Genomic DNA, 13,930 nt, shown 5'->3' on the forward strand with positions numbered 1-13,930 from the left:
TATCACTGATGGTTTTAGGGATTCCAGGGTCTATGGTATGACAGGTCATCTCCTCCAAGGCAGAGGAGAGGCTGGGCACAGTGGCTCACACATGTAACCCCAACACTTTGGGAGGCTGAGGTGGGCAGATTGCTTGAGCCCAGGAGTTTGAGAACAGCCTGGGTAACATGGTGAGACCCTGTCTCTACAAAAAATACAAAAATTAGCTGGGAGTTGTGGCTTGCACCTGTAGTCCCAGCTACTTGGGAGGCGGAGGTGAGAGGATTGCTTGAGCCTGCAAGATCAAGGCTGCAGTGAGCCATGATTGTGCCATGGCACTCCAGCCTGGTTGACAGAGTAAGACCCTGTCTCAAAAACAAACAAACAAAAAACGACAACAATAACAACAACGGAAAAAACAAAGCATATCTCATACTTGGGGATACTGCTCTGACTCATTTATTGAGTACCTCACAAGGCTGCCAGCTGAGTTCAGGCCAAAGTAGGAACAGGCAATGCTGCAGATAAGGGCGGCAGCCCCACTGCCTCCTAATGATAAGGATCACTTACTTCTTTCAGAATGGTGATTCTTCTTATTGCCTGAAGTAGCAGGGCAGCAAAATTAATAGTACTCATCATATTGGTTCCCTTTGGGAACCAGGACCTCTAGACAAGCAGAGCCCAGAGTTGTGGGGCTGGGAAGTACACAGCCCCTGAGTGGATAACTGGGAGCAATGGTGATAAGGGGGTTACTCGTATTTCCAACCCTTGGTTTCTGAACCCATGTATAATACCTGTTGGGAATATGGCACTAATAATGATCATTTATTTAGGGTATTTAATGTGTCCTGGAGGATAGCACCTCATCATCACAGAGTATGGTCTCCAAGATGGCACCTCAGCTATACCTTGAAAAGACCAGCAGCTTCTGGGTGGTGCAGCATGTGGTAGGCCTAGTGGATCCCATGGTCATGTACCCATTACCATTAGGTTGGGGCAAAGGTAATTATGTTTTTTTCCATTGAAAGTAATGGCAAAAACCGTAATTACCTTTGTACCAAGCTAATACATCTTCTTTTTGTAAAATGGGCCTTGGTCTAATGAGACATTGTGTAAAATCTTGTGTTGCTAAGGATCAAAAACTCTCTAGGCCCTTGGACACTCATGCTAGCTGAGGTCCTGTGGTCAGAAAGGTAAGCACATACCCAGAATACATGCTGATTCCAGTCAAGATGCATTACTGCCCCTAACAGATGGAGATGGCTCAATGAAATCAACTTGCCACCAACTCGCTGATTGTTTTCCTCAAGGTACGGTGTCATATCAGGGGCTCAGCACTGGTCTCTGCTGCTGACAGGTCGGCAGAGTTGAGTGGCAGTAGCTTGGAAAGTGAGAGCCAATGCTATGGGACCCATGAATGGCTTTCGTCTCTGCCACTGTGACCAGTTCATTTGTGTTGTCCAAAACTGATGGCTTATGACAAAGGTTGGCTGGTGTGAACTGGCCAGGTTATCTGTCTTCTTGGTTGTTTAATGCATCTTCTATGGTGGATGCACAGTGGAGCAATTAGTAATATGCTTAGCATTCCTCAGTCTTGGTATCCATTTAGGTCTTGGTATTCCTATGCTCAATTTTGATGGCAAATGGACAAATGTAGGAACCCTGGCTTGCCTTGGAGAGACATGGTGACCAGGGGCTTGACCCTCCAGAAATGACAGTCTGGATCACTCCATCAGGTGAGCTATGCAGACTAGTGTAGATGTTAGCCAAGGACGAAGAGAATCTATAGTGGCAATAGAAGAGATAGATGATGTGTATCAGTTGTGGTCACAAAATCAGCTGCAGAAGTAAGGTCAGTAGTTAATTCCATTTAACCTTTCTCTTATAGTAAGTTTCTCTAGAAAAAAAGATGAATCAGAATCCTAGAGGAATGGCTTCCAGATAGATTAAACTTATTATATAAAGTAAGGATCTGAGTGGTGCAAGGGGTACACTCTGTTGTTGGCTGTGGTGAGCTTTCCAGATCCCTGTTTCAGGACCAAGATACCCACTCCTGCAACTACTGGAAGTGTTGCCTGCTGATAGCTTATAACTGAGTCTTTCCCTAGGAATTTTCCTTAGTGGAAGGGAGCTGCATCATCTAAGGTTAGATTCCGTTGTTTGCATCTAATGACTGGCTAGCATAGGGGTACACAAGCCAAGGATGGTCCCCTTGCCTCAAACTGCAGTCTCTCTAAAAGGCCATTGGAATTGGCTGAGACCTCTGTTGCAACTGCATTACAGTTAAATCTCTCCTTTTGCTCAATTGTGCTTGCTTTATTTCCTTACAGGTGTTGTTCCTGAAAGCACTCCCCCATAAAACACCCGCATGTGAATCTCCATCTTGAAGCCTGTTTCCTGGGAACCTGCCTATAGCATTGTCCTTTACCTATTTCTCTGCAGTGCTACCTTTGTTTTATTTTAATTTTATTTATTTATTTATTTTGAGATAGGGTCTCACTCTGTCACCCAGGCTGGGTGCAGTGGCGTGATATCAGCTCACTACAACCTGCACCTCCCAAGTTCAAGCGATTCTCGTGCCTTAGTCTTCCGAGTAGCTGAGACTACAGGCGTGTGCCACCACTCCAGCAAATTTTGTATTTTTAGTAGAGACAGAGTTTCGCCATGTTGGCCAGGCGGGTCTCGAACTCCTGGACTCAAGTGATCCACCCACCTCGGCCTCCCAAAGTGCTGGGATTACAGGTGTGAGCTGCCATGCCCGGACTGCGTTGTTTTAAATCTTTGTTGTACACAGATTACATGAAGATCTGTTCCTGAACTTTATATTCTGTCCCTTTGATCTATTTGTCAATACCACCCTGCCTTAATTATTGTAATGTCATGATAAGTCTTGATATCTGGCAAAGAAAGTTATCCAATATGCTTGATCAGTTCCAATTTGCAGATCAGATGTGATCCAATTTGCTTTGATCAGAGCAAAAGGACTATTTTGGTCCTTTGCATTTCCATATACAGTTTAGAGTCAGCTTGTTAATTTCCATAAAAATCTTTCTGTAAGTTTGATTGGAATTTCATTCGGTCTAAAGATAGATTTGTGGAAAATTTACCTCTTGTTAACTTCCAATTTATAAAAATGTTATGTCCATCCATTCCTTTAGGTCTTTAATTTCTGTCATTACAGTTTTACAGTTCTGTAGTTTATACAGGTCTTGCATATCTTGTTAGATTTATTCCTAGGTATTTGACGTTTAGATGCTGTTTTAAATGAAATTTTTTTTTTTGAGACGGAGTCTTGCTGTGTTACCCAGGCTGGAATGCAGTGGTGCGATCTCGGCTCACTGCAACCTCCACCTCCCGGGTTCAAGCGATTCTTTTGCCTCAGCCTCCGAGGTAGCTGGGATTACAGGCACGTGCCACCATGCCCAGCTAATTTTTGTATTTTTAGTACAGATGGGGTTTCACCATGTTGGCCAGGCTGGTCTCGAACTCCTGACCTCAAGTGAGGAGGTGGTCTCACCTCGGCCTCCCAAAGTGCTGGGATTACAGGCATGAGCCACCATGCCCGGCCATGAAATTATTTTTTAATTTTTTTATTTTTGAGAGGGAGTCTTGCTCTATTGCCCAGGCTGGAGTGCAGTGGTGTGATCTTGGGCTCACTGCAACCTTCGCCTCCTGAGTTCCAGTGATTCTGTCTCAGCCTCCTTTGTAGCTGGGATTATAGGCATGCACCACTATGCCCAGCTAATTTTTGTATTTTCAGTAGAGATGGGGTTTCACCATGTTGGCCAGGCTGGTCTTGAACTCCTGACCTCAGGTGATCTGCCCACCTCGGCCTCCCAAAGTGCTGGGATTACAGGCGTGAGCCACCGTGCCTGGCCAGAAATTATTTTTAAAATGTTATTGTCTAATTTTTTATCACTGTTTTATTGAAATGCAGTAGATTTTTGGCTGGGCAGTGGCTCATGCCTGTAATCTCAGCACTTTGGGAGGCCAAGGTGGGTGGATCACCTGAAGTCAGGTGTTCGAGACCAGCCTGGTGAACATGGCAAAACTCCATTTCTACTAAAAATACAAAAATTAGCCGAGCATGGTAGCATGCACCTGTAGTCCCAGCTACTTGGGAGGCTGAGGCAGTAGAATCACTTGAACCTGGGAAGCAGTGATTGCAGTAAGCCAAGATCGTGCCATTGCATTCCAGCCTGGGCAACAGAGTGAGACTCCATCTCCAGGAAAAAAAAAAAAAAAAAAAAAGAAGAAGAAGAAGAAGAAATGCAATAGACTTTTATATATTGAGTCTATATCCAGAAATCTTGCTAAATTCACTTACTCGTTCCTCACCCTCTGGTCTCCAGTCTATTAACAAGCATCATCATATTGAGGTAGATCTCTGGAAGCAGATTCTAGAAATCTTACTGAATAAGGAGAGCAGGTAGAAATGAAATGCTGAGAATGTAGGAGAATATGTTTACAATGGAACAAAGTTTCCATGGGTGTACTGGGAGGAACAAACAGGAAATGGAGGGAAAACAGAGAGAGGAGTATGTTTCTTAACTTTAAACCAATGCATAGAAGAGGGGCTATCAAGAATAGACTTCAGCTGGGCACAGTGGTACACACCTGTAGTCCCAGCTACTCAGGAGGCTGAGGCAGAGGATTGTTTAAAGCCAGGCTGTAGTGCACTGTGATTGCACCTGTGAACAGCCACTGCACTCCAGCTGGGGCAACCTAGCAAGACTCTGTCTTATTTAAAAAAAAATAGGGATTTCATTTATGCCATTTTTGGAAAGGGAATTGGGACTAACCAAAAGACATTTCTTAATTATGTTGGGTGGGTCTGCAGGTGAAAGGATGAGGGATATCAGGAAGGCTGCTGAATAGATGATTTTACAGTGAATTTGTAGAGTGGAACCCACAAATCCACAGAAAATGTTGATACTTAGTGCAGTTTTTCTCAGTGTGGTCCATAAAGAGTATCAGCATCACCTCGGAACTTGTTAGAAATGCGGATTCTAGGGCCCATCCCAGATCCACAGAATCAGAGTGAGGCCCAGACACCTGTATTTAGGCACACCCTCAGGGGATTCTGATGCATGCCAAATTTTGAGAATTGTCCATTTAGGAGTGAATGCCTCAAACTAGTCCTTCAGGTGCTATAACTTAACACTAATAGCTCCATGAAGCGTCCCAAATAGGGTAGTTAGTATTGCTTTTAAACCTACTTTATTCTTGTTTATATTTTGCTTTGCCACTGTGTCTTAGTTTTATGCAGTTTGCTTCCATAGATTATAATATTCTCAGTATAGAATCCATGTCTCATACTTGCAGTCCTCTGGCTCTATAAGAACATTTCATGTGATTGTGTAAGGATCTCTCAATCATGCTGTGCATACCCCACTAAGTCCTTTATCCTATTATTCACATGACAGGATATTTTAAAATGTTTTCTCCCTGCATTTCTATGTAACACAATGCCCATCCTCATTCAGGCAGCTAGATCATGGGTCCAAGGATGTTACCAAAGAAAAACAAAAAAAGGCCTTTGACTTCCAAAAATCTAAATTTAAACCTTCATGCTCTGAGTTGTAGGGAGGGGAGTCAGGAGGGAGAGCCCTTAGGTCCAATGAGTCCCTATGAAGAGATGTTACTTTCTGTTGGGAGCAGGCCCCCCCAAAATCTGGCCATAAACTGGCCCCCAAACTGGCCATAAACAAAGTCTCTGCAGCACTGTAACATGTTCATAATGGCCCTGACGCCCAAGCTGGAAGGTTGTGGGTTTACGGGAATGTGGGCAAGGAACACCTGGCCCGCCCAGGGCGGAAAACCGCTTAAAGGCATTCTTAAGCCACAAACAATAGCATGAGCAATCTGTGCCTTAAGGACATGCTCCTGCTGCAGTTAACTAGCCCAACCTATTCCTTTAATTCGGCCCATCCCTTCATTTCCCTTAAAGGATACTTTCAGTGAATTTAATATCTATAGAAGCAATGCTAATGACTGGTTTGCTGTTAATAAATATGTGGGTAAATCTCTGTTAGGGGCTCTCAGCTCTGAAGGCTGTGAGACCCCTGATTTCCCACTTCACACCTCTATATTTCTGTGTGTGTGTCTTTAATTCCTCTAGCCCCACTGGGTTAGGGTCTCCCCGACCGAGCTGGTCTCGGCAACTTTCCTCTGCACCGGTGGTTTAAGATAAAGAGAAATCATGGAGTCCTGAGGCTTAGGTGTCTGGGGATCTAAAAGGAGGGGGTGGTCAGGAGCAGTGGCTCACAACTGTAATCCCAGCACTTTCAGAAGCTGAGGCAGGAGGATCACTTGAGTCCAGGAGTTCAGGAACAGCCTGAGCAACATAGTGAAACCCCGTCTCTACAAAAAAATTTAAAAAATTAACCAAGTATGGTGGCACACACCTTAGTCCCAGCTACTTGGGAGGCTGGGGTGGAAGGATCACTTGAGCCCAGGAGTTTGAGGCTGCAGTCAGCTAAGATGATGTCACTGCACTCCAACCCTGGGTGACAGAGCGAGACTCTATCTCTAAAAATAAATAGGTAAATAAATAAATAAAAATAAAAGAAGAGGGGCCTCATATTTGACTTCCCAAGTAGAACCCTTGGAACTCAGCAAGATCCCTGAGAAGAAATGGCTGTGAAATGTGTCTATTAAGCAGGACCTTTTATAAATTTCATAGAGTTAGTTTCCCATGATCTTGTTTGATGTTAGAGTAACCAATTCAGTGCTCTGTGGGTAAATGTAGAGAAGAAATCTAAGCTCCAAAGATTTCTCTGTATGATGACATAGCATGGAAATAGCAGAATCAAATAGCAAGGGAGACTTGAAGTAGCCTCAACAGTAAGAATGAATGATGGTTTAATAGCAATCTACAAAGTCTTACAACAAAGGACCAAATGGGATATTTGCCATTTGGTCAAATGCCCATAGAAGGGGTCACCTATGGAAGACTAGATGCTCAGTTCCCTCCAACCTTTTAGACATTATAGGAATTTAAGACTACCCAGGATGGGCATGGTGGCTCACACCTGTAATCCCAGCACTTTGGGAGGCTGAGGCAGGTGGATCACCTGAGGTCAGGAGTTGGAGACCAGCCTGGCCAATATGGTGAAACCCTTTCTCTACTAAAAATACAAAAATTAGCTGGGCGTGGTGACGCTCCCCTGTAATCCCAGCTACTGGGAGGCTGAGGTGGGAGAATTGCTTGAACCCAGGAGGCAGAAGCTGCAGTGAGCTGAGATCGCACCACTGTACTCCAGCAGCCTGGGCAATAGAGCAAGACCCTGTCTCAAAAAAAAAAAAAAAGACTTTACCCCAAAGAAAAGCAGCAGGAAAAGTCCTGAATTTCTTGAGGTTCAATTTCTAACCTCTCAGATAATGGGGGTTGGGGGCTTTAAAATTAGAATAAAATAAAGAAAAAATTCCACTTGTTACAGTCTTGTGTTTATGGATTATATACATAAAACACTTTTTTTAATAACAAGAGTTTTACTATATTTAAAGAGTGGGAGGAAAAAATCATATTTTGGAGATAAATTTACTTCTCTGCTGATACTAGTGACTTTAAAAAGGAGTCTGTACCACAGTGCTTCTCAAACATTATTGTGCACACAGATCACCTGGGGATTCTTTGAAAATAGAGATTCTGATTCAGAGGTCTGAGATGAAGCCTGAAATTCTTAATTTTTCACCAGCTCCCAGGTGACGCAGATGCTGCCGGTACAGGGGCCACTCTTGGAGTAGTGAGGCTGTTCAAAATACTGTTGACTATACTGTGCTGGTTTTCAACGTGCACTGGCTATATTTTCTTAAATAAACTTAGGGCAGACTTGTGCCAAATTATGTCATAGGTTTATGGTACAATTTTAGACCACAGTTTTAAAATACAAAATGAATATTAGCAACAAAGAGAGTTCCTTCAGAATCAGCTAAGAGAAGGCAGTGTAGATAAAAATATAATGCTAACTTCCTTCATGGGTTTTTACTTACCTGTGTCAACTTAAAAAAAAAAAAAAAAAAAAACTGGGGCCGGGCGCCCAGTGGCTCACACCTGTAATCCCAGCACTTTGGGAGGCCAAGGTGGGTGGATCACCTGAGGTCAGGAGATGGAGACCATCCTGGCTAACATGGTGAAACCCGTCTCTATTAAAAATACAAAAATTAGCCAGCCAGGCGTGGTGGCAGGCACCTGTAGTCCCAGCTACTTGGGAGGCTGAGGCAGGAGAATGGTGTGAACCCAGGAGGTGGAGCTTGCAGTGAGCTGAGATTGCGCCACTGCACTCCAGCCTGGGCGACAGAGTGAGACTCCGTCTCAAAAAAAAAAAAAAAAAGAACAAAACTAAACATTATCCTTAAATGATTAAAGAAATTTTGCATGTCACTAAATGGAACTTGATCATTTGGAATTATAAGTCATTTTAACCATACAGAGTTTTGAATAACTTAATATATAAAAGTATCTTCTAAGGTCAAGTGCACTGGCTCACACCTGTAATCCCAGCACTTCGGGAGGCTGAGGTGGGCGGATCACCTGAGGTTAGGAGTTCGAGACCAGCCTGGCCAACGTGGGGAAACCCTGTCTCTACTAAAAATACAAAAATTAACTGAGCGTGGTGGTGTGCACCTGTAGTCCCTGCTACTTGGGAGGCTGAGGCAGGAGAGTCACTTGAACCCAGGAGTTGGAGGTTGCAACAAGCGGAGGTCCCACCACTGCACTCCAGCCTGGCAACAGAGCGAAACTCAAAAAAAAAAAAAAAAAAAGTATCTTCTAATCTTTAATATGTTACCATCCTGAATAGAAGTTTGGGTAGCAGACATGTTGTTAAAATACCTCATTTTACTCAAAAGGTAAAAATGTAAATGTTAGCAAATTAAGCAATATTGCTTAATTATTCCATATTATAAAAGTGACACTTGTTCATTTTAGAGAATTTGGAAAATACAGAAAAATGTAATGAAGGAAATAAAATCATTGGTAATCCCAGCAGCCAGCAATAATCAAAATTTTGTATATTTCCTTCTAGTCATTTCTATGTGTACATGTATCTTTTCTAACAAAAGCATAATGTACATAAACTTGCTTTTTCCACTTAATATCTCATAACCATTTCCCTACATCTTTAAGCATTCTTTAAAGACACAATTTAGTGGTGTTAAAGTAGAATAGATAATATTCTATCATTGTGGGTATTATAAAAGTTAATGATTTCCCCAGTTTTGGACATTTGTTTATTTTTTGCTATTATGAAAAGTGATACAAGCAATAAATTTTCAAGGATACAATATTTTCTAGGATACAGAATTCCCAGAATATCACAATATTTCCCGATAAGATGTGAACATTTTAAGTCTTTATACAATAACTCTTGAAACTTACTGTAAAATTGAAGTGGTTTGGATGAAGTCTATAAAAGTGCCTATTTCATTACAACTACAGCAATCCTAGGTACTGGCATTAAACAATCTTCTGTAATATTTTCTTATATATATATTTTTAGAGACAGAGTCTGCCTCTGTCACCCAGACTGTAGTGCAGTGGCAATCATAGCTCACTGCAGTCTTAACCTCCTGGGCTCAAGCAATCCTTCCACCTCAGCTCCCAAGTAGCTCAGACCACAGATGCACACCACCACACTCGGCTAATTGTGTTATGTTTTCTAGAGATGGGGGCCTCCCTATGTTTCCCAGGCTGGTCTTGAACTTTTGAGCTCAAGCGATCCACCCGCCTTGGCCTCCCAAAGTGTTGCAATTACAGGTATGTGCCACCGCACTCAGCCTTTGCTAATATTGATAGGACTCAAATCAATGCATTTACAGTAGAAATTCTCTTACCCAGTTTCCACTTAACCTGTTATTGGATTAACTGCACTCACCATTTCCTCAATAAAGAACTGATGCCCTGTCAGGCTGAGTAACTATAACCAGTTAGCCACTCTGTGCATTTCTACTTCCTCAGATGAGTTACTTGTCAAGTCAATTGTGTCTATTGCCAATGTGCTCAATCCAATCATCCTTGTAATTTTGAATATATAATTTAATGAAATATTATATAAAGCAATAAAATATGAGTTCATGTAAAAAGAAAATGAGTTTATGTAAAATATGAGTTTGTGTAAAACAGTTATATAAAAGAAGAACACTCAAAGGCAAATACCTAAAATAAATTCTTGAATTAGAGGCAGGAAAAAAGCATCTGTAAATAAGGAGGAAAGCATAAAATTAGGAATTCTGTACTCAGATTTCTTTATAAATGCTTTAAGTTCACACTCTAAGGAAACTTGAATTGGAAATCTTAGACCAGTGGTTCTCAACAGAGCAGTACTGACCCCTAGGGGTTACTTTGGAGACTTGTGGGACATTTTTGGTTGGGTTTCACTACTGGTATATAGTGGATGGTGAGCAGGGGTGTTAGACATCCTGTAATGACCTGTATAACTTTGGAAAGTCCCGCTGAGTATTCATGTAGGTAAAAAGCCTACTTTTCCCCTCAAGGAGATGGAGGATAACTCCCCAGCCAGTGTAGGCTTTACATAATGAGTTTCTTCCTCATCACTACCACTGCCAGGTAATTAAGGTTAACATAGTAAGATCAGTGACATGTCATGTTGATAGTATGTCCCCTTGATGTGATAAGAGCACTTTGTCTCTGTGGTATTCCTCCAAAAAACAATAATCCCAGTTTTATCATGACAAAAAAAAAAATCAGAAGATCCCAATTGAAAAACGTTTTGCAAAATACCTAGTTAGTACTCCTCAAAGCTGTCAAAGTCATCAAAAACAAGGAAAGTCTGAAAAACTGTCACAGTCTGGAGTAGCCTAAGGATACATGGTGACTAAATGGAATGTGGTTTCCTGAATGTCACCTGTAAGGAAACAGCAGGTAAAAATGAAGGAAATCGGAATAAGTATGGACTTCAGTTAATAATATCAATATAGGTTCATTAATTGTGATAAATGTCCCATACTAATGTAAGATTTTTAAAATAGGGGAAACTAGGTATGTGGTGTATGTGAATTCTGCACTATCTTTACAACATTTCTGCAAATCTAAAACTATTCTAAATTTAAAAAAAGAATTAAAGCCTGCTTTTTATTATCTGAAATTATAACTTGTATCTTACTTATTTGCATTTATAATTTTAATATTTGCTAGGGAAAAAACTGTTCTATAAACAAAAAAGTTACTCTTTTATTCAAAAGTTTAGCAAGAATTGATCACCATTTTGGAAAATATTTCCAACAGTAACATCATGTTTTTGAGTCATCAGTAAAATGCACCTGTTATGAATATGTATCTAAATTTGTAAAATTATAGCTCTTCATGAATCATAAATTCAGTCTTTATTTAAAATATCAAAAGAGTGTCAACAATACTCTGATGTTTTTCTTCTTCCATATGTAAGGGCAAGCACCTGACTACTCCATTGTCTTCTAGTCTAAGAGTATGTGGGCACTGACATACTAAAATGCACAATTTCATTGCAACCTGACTATATTTCTCCTTCATATTACCATAAAGGTATTGACTGATGTTTCTTCATATCGTGCCAATAAGTAGGTTATATCATGTGAATGTCATTTCAGGATAGTGGATGTGATAGATATTATGTTACAATGTTATTATAAACAGGGTCAGCTAAATCTAATATGATGGAGAACCACAATCTTAGACCTAAGCTCTGAGGGCAAGAAATGTTTCATTTCTTACAGCACTCTGCACCTAATATCTAATTCTCAATATCTAATTTGACTCTGGGTGCAGTTTCTGTTTACACCTACCCAGAAGCCCCTATTTGCTCCTGCATTCTGGCAGTCTCAATTCTGATTCACTGTCCACCCTCATGCAGCCAGCTTGGGTAAATATGATCCATCTAAGTCAGAGTGTTCCCACCCCCTTGGCCAGTGATTAGACAGGCAAGTGACCCAGTACTGGTTGAGATATGATGGGAATTTTGCTGAGGAGCTTATGGAAAGGTTTTTCACTCCTTATCAAAGACACATGAGGAATAAAATGATATTTTCTTTCACTGGACATTTCTATTAGTCCGTTCTCATGCTGCTATAAGGACATGCCCGAGACTGGGTAATTTATAAAGGAAAGAGGTTTAATTGACTCACAGTTCTGCAGGGCTGGGAAGGTTTCAGGAAACTTACAATCATGGCGGAAGGGGAAACGAACACATCATTCTTCACAGGGTGGCAGGAAGGAGAAGGGGGAAGCCCCTTATCAAACCATCAGATCCCATGAGAACTTACTATCACAAGAATAGCATGGGGGAAACCACACCCATGATTCAATTACCTTCCACCGGGTCCTTCCAATGACATGTGGGGATTATGGGAACTTCAATTCAAGATGAGATTTGGGTGGGAACACAGCCAAACCCTATCAACATTGTTGGTCTACACATGATACCTAGAATCATGGTAGGCATCTTTGACTGTATTATTGGTCCAGTGAGAAAAAATGCTAAAAATAACAGGATGGGAAAGATGGAAAGGATCTGGGGTTCTTGTTATCTCTGAACCCTATACCAACCCATTTTATTATATTTTGAGACAAAGTTTCACTCTTCTTGCCCAGGCTGGAGTACAATGGCGTGATCTCGGCTCACCTCCCGGGTTCAAGTGATTCTCCTGCCTCAGCCTCCCAAGTAGCTGGAATTACAAGTGCCCACCACCACGCCTGGCTAATTTTGTATTTTTAGTAGAGACAGGGTTTCATCTTGTTGGTCAGGCTGGTCTCAAACTCCTGACCTCAAGTGATCCACCTGCCTCAGCCTCCCAAAGTGCCGGCATAACAGGTGTGAGCCATTGCGCCTGGCCAACCAATCCATTTCTGAATCTCTTAAGTGCTTGCTGTATCAGAGAGCTGGCTTTTTTCTTATTGCCAATAGCAAGCATCCTTACTGATATAACATTCTTCATAATCAGTTGTATGGCTGAGGATTATATATATATACTGTACTATGGACTGAATGTTTGTCCCCTGCGGCTGCCTCCCATACATATGTTTAAGCCTAATTTTCAGTGTGATGGTATTTGGAGGTGGAGCCTTTGGGAGGTTAATGTCACGAGGGTAGAACCCTCATGAATGGAATTAGTGCCCTTTTAAGAGATGATTTATCTTGGATGTGTGAGAACACAGTGAGAAGGTGCCTGTCTACAAGTCAGGAAGTGGGTCCTCACCAGACACTGGATCTGCTGGCGCCTTGATCTTGGGACTTCCCAGCCTCCAGAACTGTGAGACATAAATGTTTGTTGTTTAAGCCACTCGGTCTATGGTATTTTTATTAAAACTGCCTCAACTAAGACACACTCTGTGCAATCGTGGTCAAAATACTGTGTGGGAAAGCCTCAAGTGATTCCCTTTCAGCCATCTGCTCTTCATTCAAACCACCTGTATTATAACGGTTCTAGCCTTAGCTATGTAGGGCTCATAGGAGACTGACTTGTTTTACATTGACCATGATCATGGAAAATAAGAAAACTTACTTCTTGTGACCTACTTTGTACTTTCATACAACTTCTCAGATAAGTGAATTTGGAAGTGAATTGTTCTTTTCCCTAACAAGGCGTAGTGTTACCATATACAATTGTCCCTTGGTGTATGTGGAGGATTGGTTCCAGGACTGCCCATGGATACCAAAATCTGTGCATACTTAAGTCCCACAGTTGGCATATGAAAACTCAGCCTCCTATGTACTGTATTTTCAACCCATATTTGCTTGAAAAAAAATCCTTGTATAAATAAACCAGTGGAGTTCAAACCTATGTTGTTCAAGGGCCAACTGTACATTTAAAAAAAAATGCATATAGGAATCAATTTAAAGAATGAGCAAGGGGTATCTTTTGGCAAGTTTTACTTAGCAAGTGGAGAAGGCTTCTTTCCTTGGAAATAAAGCTTAAATTACTGAATTTGTGAATATATTAGCCCTTCTGTTTG

At 41.5% G+C, this 13,930-nt stretch overlaps 1 protein-coding gene across 1 annotated transcript in view; it reads left to right on the top strand.

Annotated features, from left to right (window-relative positions):
* DNAH8 (dynein axonemal heavy chain 8) overlaps nt 1–13,930 on the top strand; it is a 393,081-nt gene that overhangs the window by 21,743 nt on the left and 357,408 nt on the right. The window lies entirely within an intron of this gene.

This window comes from Pongo abelii, chromosome 5, assembly GCF_028885655.2.
Source record: "Pongo abelii isolate AG06213 chromosome 5, NHGRI_mPonAbe1-v2.0_pri, whole genome shotgun sequence".
Lineage (NCBI taxonomy): Eukaryota > Metazoa > Chordata > Mammalia > Primates > Hominidae > Pongo > Pongo abelii.